Source organism: Myotis myotis, unplaced genomic scaffold (assembly GCF_014108235.1).
Source record: "Myotis myotis isolate mMyoMyo1 unplaced genomic scaffold, mMyoMyo1.p scaffold_m19_p_2, whole genome shotgun sequence".
In the NCBI taxonomy this organism is placed as follows: Eukaryota; Metazoa; Chordata; class Mammalia; order Chiroptera; family Vespertilionidae; genus Myotis; species Myotis myotis.
In genome coordinates, this window is record NW_023416324.1 from 205,698,383 (window position 1) to 205,714,514 (window position 16,132).

At 41.7% G+C, this 16,132-nt stretch overlaps 1 pseudogene; it reads left to right on the top strand.

The window, feature by feature from the left end:
* The first annotated feature begins 2,991 nt into the window (after nt 1–2,991).
* Nucleotides 2,992–16,132, top strand: part of LOC118675797 — a 28,244-nt pseudogene continuing 15,103 nt past the window's right edge.

Genomic DNA, 16,132 nt, shown 5'->3' on the forward strand with positions numbered 1-16,132 from the left:
AATCAAACTGGGACCCTTTGGTCTGCAGGCCGATGCTCTATGCACTGAGCAAAACAGAGCGCCATTTGTAATTGTTTAACTGTTAGTTGAAGTGTTCATCTTTTCCTCTTTGTATATATGTATAAAAGGAGATGTCAGCAGGATTACTCATACAAGTGAACAGTGCTCATCTCTAAATACAGGGATTTGGGATTATTTTTTTGTTTCTTCTTTGAGATTTTCTTTACTGTTAGAACAAAAAAATCAGCATGCATAAGAACAATAATAAAACTACTTTCAAGGAAAAGTAATTCTGCTCTGAACTGTGCCTATTACACTTTCCCCTTCCTCTTAGGAGCATTCCACTTTCATCTGGAATGCCTACCTTCAAGCCACAAGAGAACCCCAATAAACTAGAGCAACATGAAGAGAGTTGGTGTAACAGAAATGTCTGAGCCTGTTTTCATTGAATTTCCTTGCAATAATTACACAAGTTTAATTACAGCAGATAAATTAAGATCAATACACTGGAATCAATATGCACAAAACAAAATGTGCTTGTTTTACAGGTCCTAATAGGGTCCCAAATAGAAACTGTTTGCTAGCATATGTTTCTAGCACATCTACCTTTGAATGGAAATTTGTGGGGGGTGATGAGAGAGGAATATAGAACATTTTCCTATCCTGGCACTCAACATCATCCAAGAGCATTCAGTTCATCCAGGCTTGTTCTGAATTGTTTGTGCTGTGTCATGTCTTTGTACATATTGTTCTGTATTTGGCCAAGGGCTTCCTTCCATTTTAAATTCTTAGAAAAGTCCCACTGTCCTACCATGTTTATTCTCTGGGCTTAGATACACATCTTACATCTCCCAAGACTGTGCCTAGAGGTCAGCTTCTTGCTTGTCTATCAACATGGTTTCAGCAAGTTTGTCATGGAATATTGACACTTGCCAGTCATTGATTTGTTAGAAGGTTGCTTTAGCTGAACCCACTGTCACAGAAGTAATGAGCTCATTATTAACATTAATAATAGAAAGGGGGCAAAGGGAAGGCCAGCATGGTCATCTGGGCAGCTTCATTAGGAAGCTGCAGTTTCACACTCCCCAGGGACCCACTGGTCCATTCCCTGCGGATCGCTGGGGGAAGGGATCCAACAAAGGGAAGATGGATGCATGCACAATAATGTTGGGGTTTGTGTAGGGAAAATACTTGCCTGTCAGACTAACCTGGGAAAAACACAATTGGCTAGAGGAGGTGGAGCCATTGCAAGTGTGTGAAACTTTGGAAGGTTAAAATCCCCAGAGAAACTTCCCCTTGCTTGCCCCCTTGCCTGCCCTTGCAGTCTCTTGTTTTGTGACCAGCACTAGCCAGCCATGTTCCCCTTGAAGTTGCATGGCCCTTGGCCATGCAGACTCAACACTCAATGGACTGCAGCTGGGAACACAAACTAAGCTAGCCTGACGCTGGGCCGGACTGTGCAAAGATGGAGCGGAAACTCTCGCATTGGCTTTCATCCCAGTTCTGCTGAAGACGAAAAGGGACTTTGTCCTTGGTGGGATGGAGGGAGATGGGACCTTGAGAACTCAGGGGTTTAATTCTGCAGAAATAAAACTTTCCATGAGAGCTCATCCTCTTGTGGGGGCCTCTGGAAGTTCTTATTCCAGTGGTACCCCAAGAGCTCTCCTTCCACCGGCAATAGATGGGAACACAGAGAGACCCCACTAACACCACCATTAAAGCTTCCTTATACTTTCCCCAAGAAATGGAAATATCCCCTCAGTACATTAGAACACATCAGGTCATCTTTATATTCCGTCCTTTTCCTTGAAGATGTTATTTTTTTTTTGGAACATTCCATTTTCTGCCTCCAGTGTGGACTGGTGATTGATTGTCTAGACTTCTCTCTTCACCAGCATCCAGGGAATTCCCTCTTCCATCCCCTGGATTGGATCCTGAGAGTCTGAGCTTCATGGGGTCTTCATCCTGTGCAATTACACTTAGAAGGGCCCTGCATTTGGTTTCGTGCTCTGCTGTGGCCACCTTGAAATTCTTCATAAATTTTGAATATGACCTGCTATGTTTTCATTGTGTACTGGGTCCAGCAAATTGTGTGGCTGGTTCTGAATGGATGCTACATTTCTGTTTTCCACTTTTTTGGTAAGCTGTCTCATTTTGGGGCAGCACCCACTATGGTAGCTTCCTGAGTAAAGGTAAATTAGAAGCAACATTTTTTGAAATATTGCATGTCTGGAAAAATCTTCATCTTATTCTCATATTCTAATAAGAGTGTGACTTAATGTAGAATTCTCAGTTGGAAGTCATCTTCCCTCAGGATTTTGAAGGAATTGCTTTATTGTTCTCTAGCCTCCGGGTACTTCTGTTAAGAAGGCAGATGTCCTCCTGATTCCTGACTTGGGGATAAGACCTATTTTTCTCTCTCAGTTACAGCTTTGCATCTACTTCCAGGCTTTATTGCCATTGTCTCCTCTCATCTTGTTTTTGCAGGTAATTTTTTTTTTTTTTTTAAAATCGTCATTGGAGCAGTATTTTGAGAAAGAACAGGTGATATTTTAAATCTGAGCCACTTTAAAAGGGCTGTGTCACTTTTACCAGCTGCCTTTTCCTTTGGTATGCAGAATTAGGTGGGATAATTTGCATAAGAAACTCCAGTGCTTTCTGAAAGAGGTACTAGTTTTCTTTTCAAAATCAGTGTTAAGTAAACCTCTGCAATGATCAAGGGCTGCAGACAAGAAAGAACCCCAAGAACCTTAGAGAGATATTCACTTGAAGAAGAGAGTAGACTACACTGGTGAGCCAGTGCATATGGAGCAAGAGCAGAGCAGACTCTTAGAACACCTTTGACAATCCAATATAGAACCACTCTCAGCCATGATAGTTATGTCAAGTGCTTTGTCAAGACTGAGGTAATGGAGTGCCCTTAGGAGTGGCCCAGAACACCCAAAACTACAAGTCTGGACACTCGGATAAGGACTCCATCTGGACACCGATATGAATGGGACCTCGACCCCTGGTGGCTATAAGAATTCAGGGCTCAGACCACCCAGCGAACTTGGCTGTACTATGGGTCACGGTTGGAGTCCTGCCGGACTTCCACTCCATGGACGTGCCACCGCTGCAGCTGCCTGGCTTAAGATGGATGCCCGTTTCTCCACCGGGGGACCACCAGGTACTGGGACTTAACTCCAAATGCTCACTCTGCTTGCTTCTACCACTAAGTTTTCTCTCTCTGTGTAACCTGTATGTGACTCTATTGGCTTATTGTGGGGAGGTCTCCTCTCATAAAGCTGCCTTTGTGGAAAGACACAAACATGTGTGAGTGACTCCTTTTGGGGACACTCCCTTACTCATGACGGCCAGTGATGGGACTGTGCTGCCGGAATAAGGGTTGGCTGCAGGAGGTTGAACAAAAGAACTATCTCCTTGGCTCCCCAGGCAATGTAATGAACCACTTCCCCGTGGCTTTAGCCATTATGTGGAATGCCAGCAATACCCTTGTACATACATTTCGCACATGTTATTCATTTTTTCCCATGCACACTTTACATGTGTCACTGTGCCAGAGTCTCTCCAGACAAGTTGCTGCTTCCTCAGACACAGCGTGGCTTTATTTGGAGAAAACAGTTTTCTTATAAAGACTTAACAAATTGTCTCTCCAATTTCATACGTGGAAGAAATATTAAGATCATTTGAGGCTCTGTTTTTATTTGAGTCTGTATATTTGTTAAGGTTCAACTTCCATCGTTGATAGAATTGGAATGGATTTGCAATACGGTTATAATATCTAACTAATAATATTCCAGAAGAAGGATGGACTTGGTATGACCTCTGGAGTTCACTTCCATCTAGGCCTATACCCACCCGAAAGCACTGTATATATTTCACAGGCATTTTTCTAGGAATTTTGACACTGTGGAAGTAGTCCGATGATAAAATTAAAGAAGCTTTTGTTTGCATTTTGTAAAATTGAAAGTTCATGGAAATTTGAAGTGCGGGCGGGCAGCTGTTGGTTTGGACCCTTGGGAGTGTCCCTGATAAAATCTGGCCCCTGTACATGGAGGGCAAGGATGAGTAGTTGGCAGGTTTAATAAGCAACTTACATACCAGGTTTGTCTGGGTGGCTGCAAGATGAATAGATATATGTACTTGTCAGCTAGAATCTTAAAAGTTTATATATAGAGGCCTTAGCTGGGTGGTCACATACTACTCCAGATGATCCTAACAACACATTGCTCTCTCAAGGCTGTCTTTTTGGAACTGCTCCAGCTTTGGGCATGATGGATGGTGCATACACTCCAACAACGGGGGCAGGTGGGAGGGGATAAGGACTCTCTGATTACCTGGGTCTACTCAAGAGTTATTGGTGGTCACGTCCTTTTGATGCCTTCCCTCAACAGCAGCAGAGTCCTAGAGAGAAAGCAGCAATAGCACTAGATGTCCCCTCCGGTTTTATCGAGATGTAATTGACACGTAACATTGGATAACTTTAGGGTTTACAACAGAACAATGTGAACTATATAGGTATTGTGACATGATTCATACAGTAGCGTTAGTTCACACCCATCACCTCACGTAGTTACAATTTGTTTTGCTTGTTCTGAGAACTAAGATTCGTGCTCTGCGCAACTTTTGAAAATATAATACAGTATTGTCAACTATAGCCATCGTGTTGGACTTGCCATCCCCAGACCTTATTAATATTATAAGTGGAGGTTTTGCACCCTTTGACCGCATTCACCAAACCTCCCCTCCTCCCCACAACCATGCAATTGATCCTTGTTTCTTTTTAAATTCCACATAGAAGTGAAAACATATGGTCTTTGTCTTTCCCTGTCTGACATACTTCACTTGGCATAATGACATTAGGTTTATCACTCATTCAGAGGAACGTTAGAATGTAGGATGCTTTCCTCTACTTTCCAGTATATTTAGACGGAGGATAATTTCAGTGTCCAAACTGTCAATAGATATTGACTATAATGTGTGTGAAAGAATCAACGCCACAGGAATTTTTATCTGCTCTTCTGTGCGGCTTTGCATGGCTGCATGGTTACATCCTTGCACAATAGTGCGAGGAACGCACCTGAGAAAAACACACGCAGCAGGAAGGCCAGGGAGGGTTTGGGGCCAGGAGGGAGGGGGGTAAGAGATCAACCGAAGGACTTGTATGCATGCATATAAGCATAACCAATGGCCATAAGACACTGGGGGGTAGAGGAGGCCAGGGGATTGTCAAGGGTGGGGGGGAAAAAAAAGGACATATATGTAATACCCTTTGTAATACTTTAAGCAATAAAACAATAAAAAAAAAAGAAGGACACACGAACTCAGGTTGCAAAGTTTGCTTTGCAAGCCCTCTTGAAGGTGACTGTTGATTTCCTGCCAAAAGCAAGGCCAGGACAATTCATAAACAGTAGCATTTTTGCCAAATTATCTTTAATTAAAATATATCACAAGTATCACATAGTTTTAAAGTCTTTTTAAGGAACATTTTTTTTCTTTCTGATAGCCTGGAAGTTACCTTCAGCTTCACTCTTTCCCTCACTTTCCCTAATGTCCAGGTGGTTACCTGGCCTAGCAATTCAACTTCAAAATATATCATGCAAGTCAGTTATCTTGTTCTCCCCATCCCGAGCTCCATCACATTAAATCACGTTCTGGCATGAACTCAAGATACTAGCAGCTGTCTAATTAGGACCCCAAATCCAGGGTCTCCTTACTTAATAACCACCCACTCTAAACTCATTAAGTTCCTCTCCTGCTTAACATCTTATCTCTTAAAATCTTAATGGTGAAATTATTTACAAGGGGTTAAGGTAATACCAGATGGGGCTGGTAAGGGTGGCAGCCTGTATCATCTCTGGGCCTGAGGAAGCAGGTGAGGAAACAGAGTGACTTGGGACTTTAGGATGACAGTGCTGGCCTGTGATAGAGGAGTATAGTCACTGCTAAATTGTAACTGGTATGGGGAAGGATCTGGGAAACTGAACACCCCAACCTGTCATTGCATGCCCTCTGATCTCCTGCAGGGACTGTCCATTGTCAAACCCTACCCAAAGCTCAAAGGTAAACAAGGAAGCATGGCGAGGCTCCCCACAATGGTGAGCTCTGTGGGGTACAGAGCAGGTTGAGATAAGATATGGGGGGGAGAAGATATGAAGACAATTCAGCACATTAGCATTTTCTGATTTCCCCCAAAAGAACTCATTTTTCCCTCATTGATATTCCAAGAACATTTTATTCAGACCCTAACTGAGACACCTGTGATATTATATTTGTAAATTATTTCGATCTTTAGACCATAAGCTCCTTCACATGAAGACTGTCTTCATTATCTTTATATCCTTAGTACTTAGCACTGTCTCTACACAGTGGTGCTCAGTGAGTGTTTGCCGATTAAAAGCACAAAAGATGGTGCCAGTATCTTGGGTAACTTTAATGAAAATAGTGACTCAGAGGAAGCCCTAATCTCCCTATTGCATTTCATACATGGTTTTGACAATTTCAAGTCGGCTTGAGTGAGGGGTTGGAGAAATGCAGAATGCAGAAAGGGAGTTTGCTTAATTAGGGGAGATCATAAATGTAAAAGTACTTTGTGAGATATGATGCTATTCAAATATTACTAACATCATTTCTATTACTATGGAGTGAAAACATGGAGGAACAAAAAAGAACTAATAGACAACAGTCAGCATGGAGAAGATAAAATCCTTTGCTTGTCTCTGTTATATAGAGAAAATTAAAACAGGCAAACAAAGGTGCTTTGTTTAGCTAGGACCGGTTGACTCCATCAGGGTCATTGAGGACCATTTTGGGTTCTAATCCTGACTCATTTTGTAATCTTTGGTCATTCACCTTTCTGCAGTGCAGTTTTTCCAATCCATTCAGTGACTATTATGATACATTCTCCCTCCTGGTGTGCAAGGATGTTTGGGTGATTCATTTGATAATTGCTATAAAGCACTTTGACTTCCATAAGATTTAAGTGGGATTATTAGTTAGAAAGTCGTTTTGCATTGGTTGAGTCTCTGGTTCCCATTTGTAGTTCAGCTGCTTTTCTGTGGCTTTCCCAACTCCAGCCTAGTTCCCTTTACACATTTGCAAGGATGCAAGGGCATCTTATCTTGTATCCCAAATGGTGGTGCTACCATCAAATTAACTCATTGGATAGATGTGAGAAATTAGATAAGTTAGAGATTGCAAGCCTGTCTTAAGGTGACTAAGAAAAACGAGTAAGGTTGTTTGAGTAGAGAAAGATCATTAACGTGTTACCAAAATCAATCAGGAACACAACCAAAATGTATGCTCGTTGGCACTTGATATATGACCTGTTAACACCTGATGTTTTTGGGTCTGCTAATGAACATGGACCATTGGTTCCAGAATGAGAGAAACTTTAGTTCACATTGTTTGATACATATACTTTTGGGTCTGTTTTGATGTCTGTGATTCAGTTTGACAGAATTTTCCACCAAAAGGATACTAACTTTATGGAAAATATGACCTTCTCTTTATGGAGTAACTAAGCCATTGCATCAGGGTCTTCTCCATATACTTTTGTAAGAATGAAAAAAATGTGTGATTTTCTGGAATTCTAAGTCATTTTATTCTTTCAGGTTCAGAAATAATGTTGGATATTGGTTTAATATGGTTTTTTTAGAAGTTTTTATTTAAACAAATCTACAGCATACAAGTATTTATCTTATGACTTAAGCTTTCATGGCTCTAAAGAGAAGTTTAAGATTGGATTGTACTTGCAGTTCAGCTCTCTCTCCCCTGAGAGCTGAAGCGATCTGATGTCTTTTAATATTGAGTCTTCCCATCCAGAAACAAGGTTTGCCCTTCTATTAATTTAGAGCTCCTTCTACTTTCTTCAATACAATTTTACAGCATTCTTCATACATGTATATTCCTTATTGGATTTAATTTTAACTATGTTATTTACTTTGCTGTTATGATGGGAAATTTAAAGACATTCTAAATGGTTATTTCAGGTATAAAAAAAGCTACTATGAATTCTTCTATGTCGATCTTGTGCTTACCCAACTAAATTTTCTCTTGTAAAAGTTTATTAGTAGAATCTCTTGGGTGTTCTAGATGAACACTCACATCGTTTGATAATAATAATATTTTTATTTTTTCTTTCTAATATTATACCTAGTTTTAAAAAATATTTAAACATTTTTTTTTTAGTAAAAATCTTTTCCTAGTAATGAGTACAGAGTGTGTCTTTTGTGGTGTTATAGTCCTTAAATGCTTAGTGTTTCTTGCTTGCTCTTATTTGTGGTTGAGGTTCTAGATGGAACTGTTCATTGCTTTTGCAGTGTATTTTTTCAGCCCAAATGAGGATCCCTGTTTGTCTGGCAGTGGATGCAAACTCTTACCACCTTTGGTGAGTCTATAGGAGAAGTGGTCCACAGCATGGCTAGGAGGGCATGAAGAAGGCTTTTATTCTGAGAAGAAGGCTCCTGGTAGGTTCCTCCTGGCAGACAGAAACTCTCCCTTTCTTTTTGCTCATTAGCCATCCCGGTGGTCTCGCCTGTCAGACTCTTAGGAGGAGGTACTCATAATTCTGTTTGTTGTCTTATCGGCGCCACTCTCCAGGGAGTTACTGAAAACTCTGCCACACTCTCTCTCCTGCCTCCACTGCTTCTGATGGTGGCATTATCTGCAGTTCTGCTCTGAAGAGCACTATTTTGGGATGTTTTATTTGGGACATGCTGCCAATCTCTTTGCTGTTGCTCTGTTACTTCTAGAAACCCCTATTTTTACAGTCTGGTGGTGAGCCTTGTTTCCAATGTTGTTATGAATTTGCCAACTGGATTCCTTTTTTGGAGGAAGTATTGGATTGTATTTAGGCACAGACTTCATTTTAGATCCTTTTTGATTAATTTTTATTCTCTATTCGGGATGGTGTCATCCAGGCTTGCTATTTGCTCAAGAGCTGAGAGGAGAGGGAACAGGGAGTGACTGGGAGAGGCACCTTCCTTATTCACTATTTAAAAGAATAAAAAATTTTTTTCTTATTGTAATAAGGGTTACTATATAGCATAAAAAACACAGAAAAATAAAAGGAAGAAAAGAATCATTCACAATCTTATAATTACTGTTGCTGTTTAGATATATTAACTTTCAGTCTTTTCCTTACGCATATTTTAACATTCTTGTGATTATATTCTTTATAGTATTTTGTATTTATTTTTCAATTTACGTAGTAAAAAAATATTTTCTATATGATTAAAAACACTTATGATTAAATCCTTACTTTAATAACATCAGAAGATATAATCAAATGAATCCTACAAAGGAAATATGTCCCTGTGTTGGGCCATTTGGGTTAATTTGGTAGTTGGCTGTTTTATATTTAAGAAGGAAATCTAATTTATATATATGTATATATATTTATTGTTTACTTTTTTGAGATATAATTTACAGGGCAATGTACAGATCCTAAGTGAATGATTTGATGGGTTTTGATCAATGTTTACATCCAAGTAACCATCACCCCAATCAGATAGAGAATATTAACTGGACTCATTTTAATAATGCAGTAACGAATGCCTATAAAAAGCCTCGCCATATTTGGATTATTTATTTAGGCTATGATCCTAGAAGTGAAATACTGTGGCCTCATTTTATGAAAAACTTAAAGGACATTTTACCTTCAAAAGCTTTCCAGGGGGTTGGATCAATACCAATCCCCGCCAGGCAGCAGGAGCACCAGCCTTCCTCAGGCCTTTCTCTGAGATCCCCGTGACAGGTTGTGACTGGCTCCCAGCAGGGAGGCTCCACTGTTTATCCCTGAAAGCAAATTGCGACTCGGTCATGTCAATACCTGTTTCCACCGACTGTGGCTTTGTGTGTATGTGTGTGCATATTAGTGTGTGAACACTTGCGATTTCTGCTTTCAGTGGCCTCGCAACACTCTCCCCACAGGCAATGGTTACCATAGCCCAGCCGTGGTTAGCCCTGGCACCACTCATTCACGCCATATCTTCCTGATGGGGCCACTCAGTGGCATTTCTGGGTCTTCTATGAAAGAAACTGAGCCCCGGTTAACTTCTCTTCTGCCCCAACTGATGCCAACACCTGCCCAGTCTGCTTTCCTAGCCCTTCTTTTCCCGTTTCCATTTCCATTCTCTCTGCCATATGTTGGCCCTTTATGATCACTTACTTAAACAGTTTTGGTTGGTTCCTTCCTCCCTACACTAATCTGTCTGCCCCATGGCTGCCACATCTGTCACACCCAGACATTTGATTATATGACACTGCTGATCAAAATAAGATTCGATTGAGTGAGGATATCTATCTATTATCTATCTATCTATCTATCTATCTATCTATCTATCTATCTATCTACCTATCATCTATCAATCATCTATCACATTTTTTCATCCTTTCGTCTGTGGAAGGACACAATGGCTGTTGTCCATGCCTTGGCTGTTGTGAATAATGCTGCAATGCCCATGGCAGTAGAGATACCTCTTTGAGATAGGAATTTTGTTTTCTTTGTATATATACCTGGAAATGGAAGTGCTGGATCATATGGTAGTTCTATTTTTAATTTTTTGCGGAGTCTCCCTACTGTTTTCCATAGTGGTTTCACCAAATTACATTCCCATCCACAGTGCACAAGGGTTTCCTTTTCTCTACATCAAGCATGCCAAACTCGCAGCCCAGGGGCCGCAAGCCTCATTTATTTGGCCCGTGTTAGCCTTTGAGTTTGACATGCTTGCTCTACATCCTTGACAACAATTGTTATCTCTTGTCTTTCTTATGGGAGAATTCCTAACAGGTGTGAGGAGAAATGTTTATTGTGGTTTGATCTGCTTTTCACTTACGATGCAAGCAATAGCTGGGAAAGTACAGACTACAGTCCCTCTCCATGCTGGAGAAACAGGAGGAACAGGGAGAGACAGGGAGGTGGGCACTGTTGCCCCCTCCCTCTGCTTTGCACCCAGGTGTGTAGCTGCAGGGGCTGGGGAGTGTGTGCTCCTGCACTCGATTAAAAGATGCTTCTTTGTTTGCTATAGTCCTGGGGGACTTGGGAATGCAGGCCCTGCTGGCTCTCAGACTGGTCCCTTTGAGCCTCCCTCGGTGGCTGAGCGGAAGGTTGGAGCACTAGCTATGTGGACAAGCTCCTTCCAAGGAGATGCTGGAGAAGCTCCTTCCAAGGAGATACTAGAGACTTGTTTTTTAACTTTTTTTATTGATTAAGGTATTACATGTGTGTCCTTATACCCTCACCATATACCCCCTCACCCCACTCCTGTTTATGCCCTCACTCCCCTGGTGTCTGTGTCCATTGGTTATGCTTATATGCATGCATACGAGTCCTTTGGTTGACCTCTACCTCTTACCCCCACCCTCCCCTACCTTCCCTCTGAGGTTTGAGCATCTGATCGATGCTTCTCTGTCTCTGGATTGGTTTTTGTTCATCAGTTTATATTGTTTATTATAATCTGCAAATGAGTAAGATCATGTGATATTTATCTTTCTCTGACTGACAATGAGGTACCATCTCACACCTGTCAGAATGGCTATCATGAACAAATCAATAAATGACAAGCACTGGCAAGGATGTGGAGAAAAAGGAACCCTCGTGCTCTGCTGGTGGGAATGCAGACTGGCACAGCCACTGTGGAGAACAGTATGGAGTTTCCTCAAAAAACTAAAAATGGAACTCCCATTTGACGCAGTGATCCCACTTCTAGGAATATATCCCAAGCAACTAAAAACACCAATCGGAAAGGATATATGCACCCCTATGTTCATAGCAGCACAATTTACCATAGCTAAGATCTGGAAACAGCCTAAGTGCCCATCTGTAGATGAGTGGATTAGAAAACTGTGGTACATCCAGAATGGAATACTACGCTGCTGTCAAAAGGAAGGAACTCCTACCATTTGCAACAGCTTGGATGGAGCTGGAGAGCATTATGTTAAGTGAAATAAGTCAGTCAGAGACTTGGTTTTATTGTTGGAGTGAGGCAGAGGGGGCAGTGCCCACAGGCTCATTCAGGCTCTGGGAGGATCACAGTCATCACCTCCAGGCAGGCTCATTAGAAGCTGAACTCTCAGGTTGCAGCTTGCAAAGGATGCATCAAACCCCTTTTAGGGGAAGACTAGGAGATGGGCATTTCTGCCTCTCTCTCTGCTTTGGACCCTGAGGAGATGGCCCATATTAACAGCCACGTTGTTTGCTATAGTTCTGTGGGACTTGTGGTTGAAAGCCCCGCTGGCTGTCAGAGCTAAGAGATTTAGGGAGGCCATCCCTCCGGCGGGAGTCTGAAAAGTCAGGGAGCTAGGTGTACAGTGCACACCCCCTTCTCCCCAGGGAGAAGCTGGAAGTTTGGGGTGCCCTCCTGATTGTATGTCCTGTGTGGGGGTGGGGTGGGGTATATGGCGAGAAGGTATCTTAGCCTTTCCTACCGGTTTTGATGTGGGCATTTTCTCAATCATCCATGTGTGGGCGTCCCTCAGCGAGTTTCTGAGTTTCTCTCAGGGGGAATCACTTCCTGTGAAGCTATACATTCGGTGCATCTCTGGGAGGAGATAAATTCAGGAGCCTCCTGTGTCGCCATCTTGGTCTGGAATCTTAACTAAATGTTTATTGACTAAGTGAGCCATATGGGGAGAGGAGTTGGGATCTGGACTAAAAGATTCAACTGATTTTAATTATCAGGAAAACACCTCAGCTTAGCATTTGTCCTTTTAAGCAAGCAGTTACCATTTGAGACAAATGGCAAGCTGTTTAAGAAGTCCGAGGACTGAGACGTTTCTGTGGGATACTCTGGCCCGGCCTCTACCTCACCTCTAGGACAAGACCCTGAAGGTAGTTTAGAGCTTAAAACAGGGAGACATAGATCAGTAGAGAGGCCTGTTTTCTCTTATCGCCGAACACATACAGGAAAACGGAATTAGCTTCTGCCTGTAGTATTTCAGCCATGCCTAAAGGCAAGCTCCCTGTCCGTAACCTTTTCTCACCATGGGTAGCCATTTTAAGTGAATATTTGTTAAAATATCTCACAGCTCTATCTCTTCAGCTGCTAAAATAGTAGATTTTAAAGATAGATTTCCTTTTCTATGGTGGTCTAATATTTGCTAAACTTGTGTGTGTGTGAGTGTGGTGTGTGTGTGTGTGTGTGTATGTTCTTACATCCTATACAATCTTGGCAACACTTGTAGTTTTTATTTATTTTGAAACTTCTTTTCCACTATCACAATTTAAATAGACAATACTTTCTTGTACACTTAAAACTTACATTGTATGCCAACTATATTTAAAAAGAAATTTAAAAAATGAACATATTAGAAAAATAAAAGTATTGATCTGGAAAATAAATATACAAAGCTCCCTGTGTGAGATATGGCAATTATGTTGCTAGCTCCTCTGTGATGTTTCTAAAATATGTCAATACCCTATATAGCGAATAGGCATTGTTTTATTCTCCTGCTTGCTATCAAAGAAAAGGACCCCCCCCCCCCCAGCAAATAATCTAATTCCTTACCCCTTCATCCATTTCAGAATGGGGAAATTTGTAAGTGATAAGAGCTGCACATAAGGGGAAGACGTGCTGTCTTCTCTGAGGCCTGGGCACTCATCCTGGGGAACAGCGGAGGTGTGTGCTGTCTTCTGCCCACCTGCACGGTTCAGCTGAATAAATTGGCCTCATGGAGAGGGAGGTGACAGCAAAGAGGGCTCCTGCAATGTAGTGTGGCTGTCGCAGCTTAGTAAGGGGTTGCCAGGGAAGCAGTTTTTAAAAAACAGGGGAGGAGAATTGTCAAGGTTTGGCTCCTTGTGAAATTTGCCTGTCAGAACAGATGATGCATTTGGGCGTAACATGCTCCCGGTTCCTTCTGGCAGTTTTCTCCCTCATTTTCAAGACTTTCAGAATTTTGCTGAAACATAATTTTTGTAGGGGCTTCTCCTCTCACATGTTGCTCTATGAAACATGAGTCCTGAGAAGGGAGAGATTGTGTGTAAAATGTCCACTCAGGGCTTAGAATCAGGCCGGTTAGAACAGCAAGCCCCGCCAGCATCTTCCCACTCTTGTTTTGAGGGCAACTTCCACATCTGCGTCAGTTGGTCTGCACTTGGAAGAGGGTTTGACATTGTTCAACCAGCTCAGAAGACTGTTGGCTTTCTTCTGGGAGTGGCCTGTGAAGTGACATGAAGAGATGTCAAGGAGATGTGATGTGGAGGTAACTATGATGTACTGTCCATGAAACCACCTGGTCTCTAAACTCTTGGGGACTTTTCTGTTTTAATAGCAGGTGAGCGTTTAAGGGTAGCAAATGAAACATTCACCCAGAAGAGTTCATTAGCAGATGCCATCACATGACTGACATTGTATAGTGCTTCAGCCATTGAATCCTTACCATTTTGTTAAGGAAGTTGATATTATTATTCTGATTTTATAATTGAAGCTCTGAAGATCAGAGAGAGTGCATCCATGGTAAGTGATGGTATCTGAATGAAATCTGAAATCTGGTCCATAGAGTTTTCTAGTGTCTAATCTCCCAAGCAGAAAAAACACACCACAAAAAACCAAAAAACAACTCCATCCCTGAAGCACATGGCTTTGCTTTCTCTGAAACAGTGGATAGTAAGGTGGTGAGGCAGGGATGGGGAGTGGCAGCATTTATATAAACAGAGGGAGAGATGCCTGTTTAGATTTGGAATCTCTGTTATAAATAGAGCATCTTCTTTGATTTTATTTCATAGTTAAATGATACAAGTGAGTGGAAAATAGGCCCCATTCCAAGATCTCATCTCTAATTTCCTGCTAGAAGCTCTAAAACAAAGGTGACTTATCATTTACCTTAATAGACTGTGCTATGTATGCATCCACAGACAGCAAAATTCCAATTAAAAGAGTATTGATTTCTCATCAATTAACGCCATCCACTCAAAATCAATGGTCACTGAACTTCTTTCAGTGATTTTTATCCTCAGCTCTCTTGGCTACTTACCATGGATGGTTCTTTTGCTATTAACATAGTTTTCCATTTTAGTCTGCTTAGCACCATTAGTCATTGCAGATGAAAGTCCGTGAAATCTCATAAACATGAATGCCTTGCCTCACCTACTCCCAGAGGTAATTTACATGCCCTTCTTCCTCTGATCTCCAAAGCAGCTAAACATCTTTAGTTAAGCTATAAAGAGAAATAGAATTTCTCTGGAATAGCAAAAACAAAATAAAAACAACAACAAAACCAGAAAGTAAGGCAGAGAACATGAACTATGTCATGGGGATCAATGACATGATTGCTACTGTCCCTCTCTGAGGGGCTCCCCTAGAGTGCTATGCTAATTAAATCTGAAAGGGAGACAAATTGGGAAGCTAGGAGATGTCAGGCTGAAGTCTGGCAGGAGAGAAACAGGAGCTGGGGAAGCTCAAGGAACACGCATTTCAGAAGACAAATGTGACCACTGTGTGAGGCTGGGGTGGAATTGATCTTCCAATTCAATGGCTGGCCTGAGGCTGTGAAATCACCTGTGGCCAATCAAGATATTGTTGTGACTCATGCTAACTCTTCAGACTCCCGGGATTGCATCCTATTTCGTCCCATTGGTGTCCCAGCTGAAGTCCATTAAGGAAAAGCAATTGAGCAGTTTCTTCCCACGTTGGCACTTCTATTCTGAAGAGAATTGTTCATTTATTTAATTAATGTGTGTTTCCTGCATCAGGGGCTCCTGATGGGAAGGAAAGCAGAATTCTAGAAGTGTATTGAGTGGCAACATTACTTAGGGAGCAGGAAACTCAGGTTCTAACCCTAGCTCTGTCACAAATTGGTTGCAGGTCATTTCATTTCTCTGTGTTTGCTTTTCTATCAAGAAAATTGTACCAAATAATTACATCTGCAATTTTACTTGTCTGATCAGGGGTAGCCTCAGATTTCTCATCTGTTAAGATGGGAAAAAGGATATGTCTCTCAAAGTGTTTATTCTGCTTTCTTCATTTTTTTTTCTATCCCCTACTCTCACACCCCTTGTTTCATCTTCTGTGATCTGATCAATTCTTTGGGAGACAGGGCCCTGCAGACCACATCACCAGGGTTTCCTTGCCAGTTAGTTGGCTTCTAGTTGTTGTCAAAGAGAGGCAGTGGTGGGGATTGGAGGGTGAAG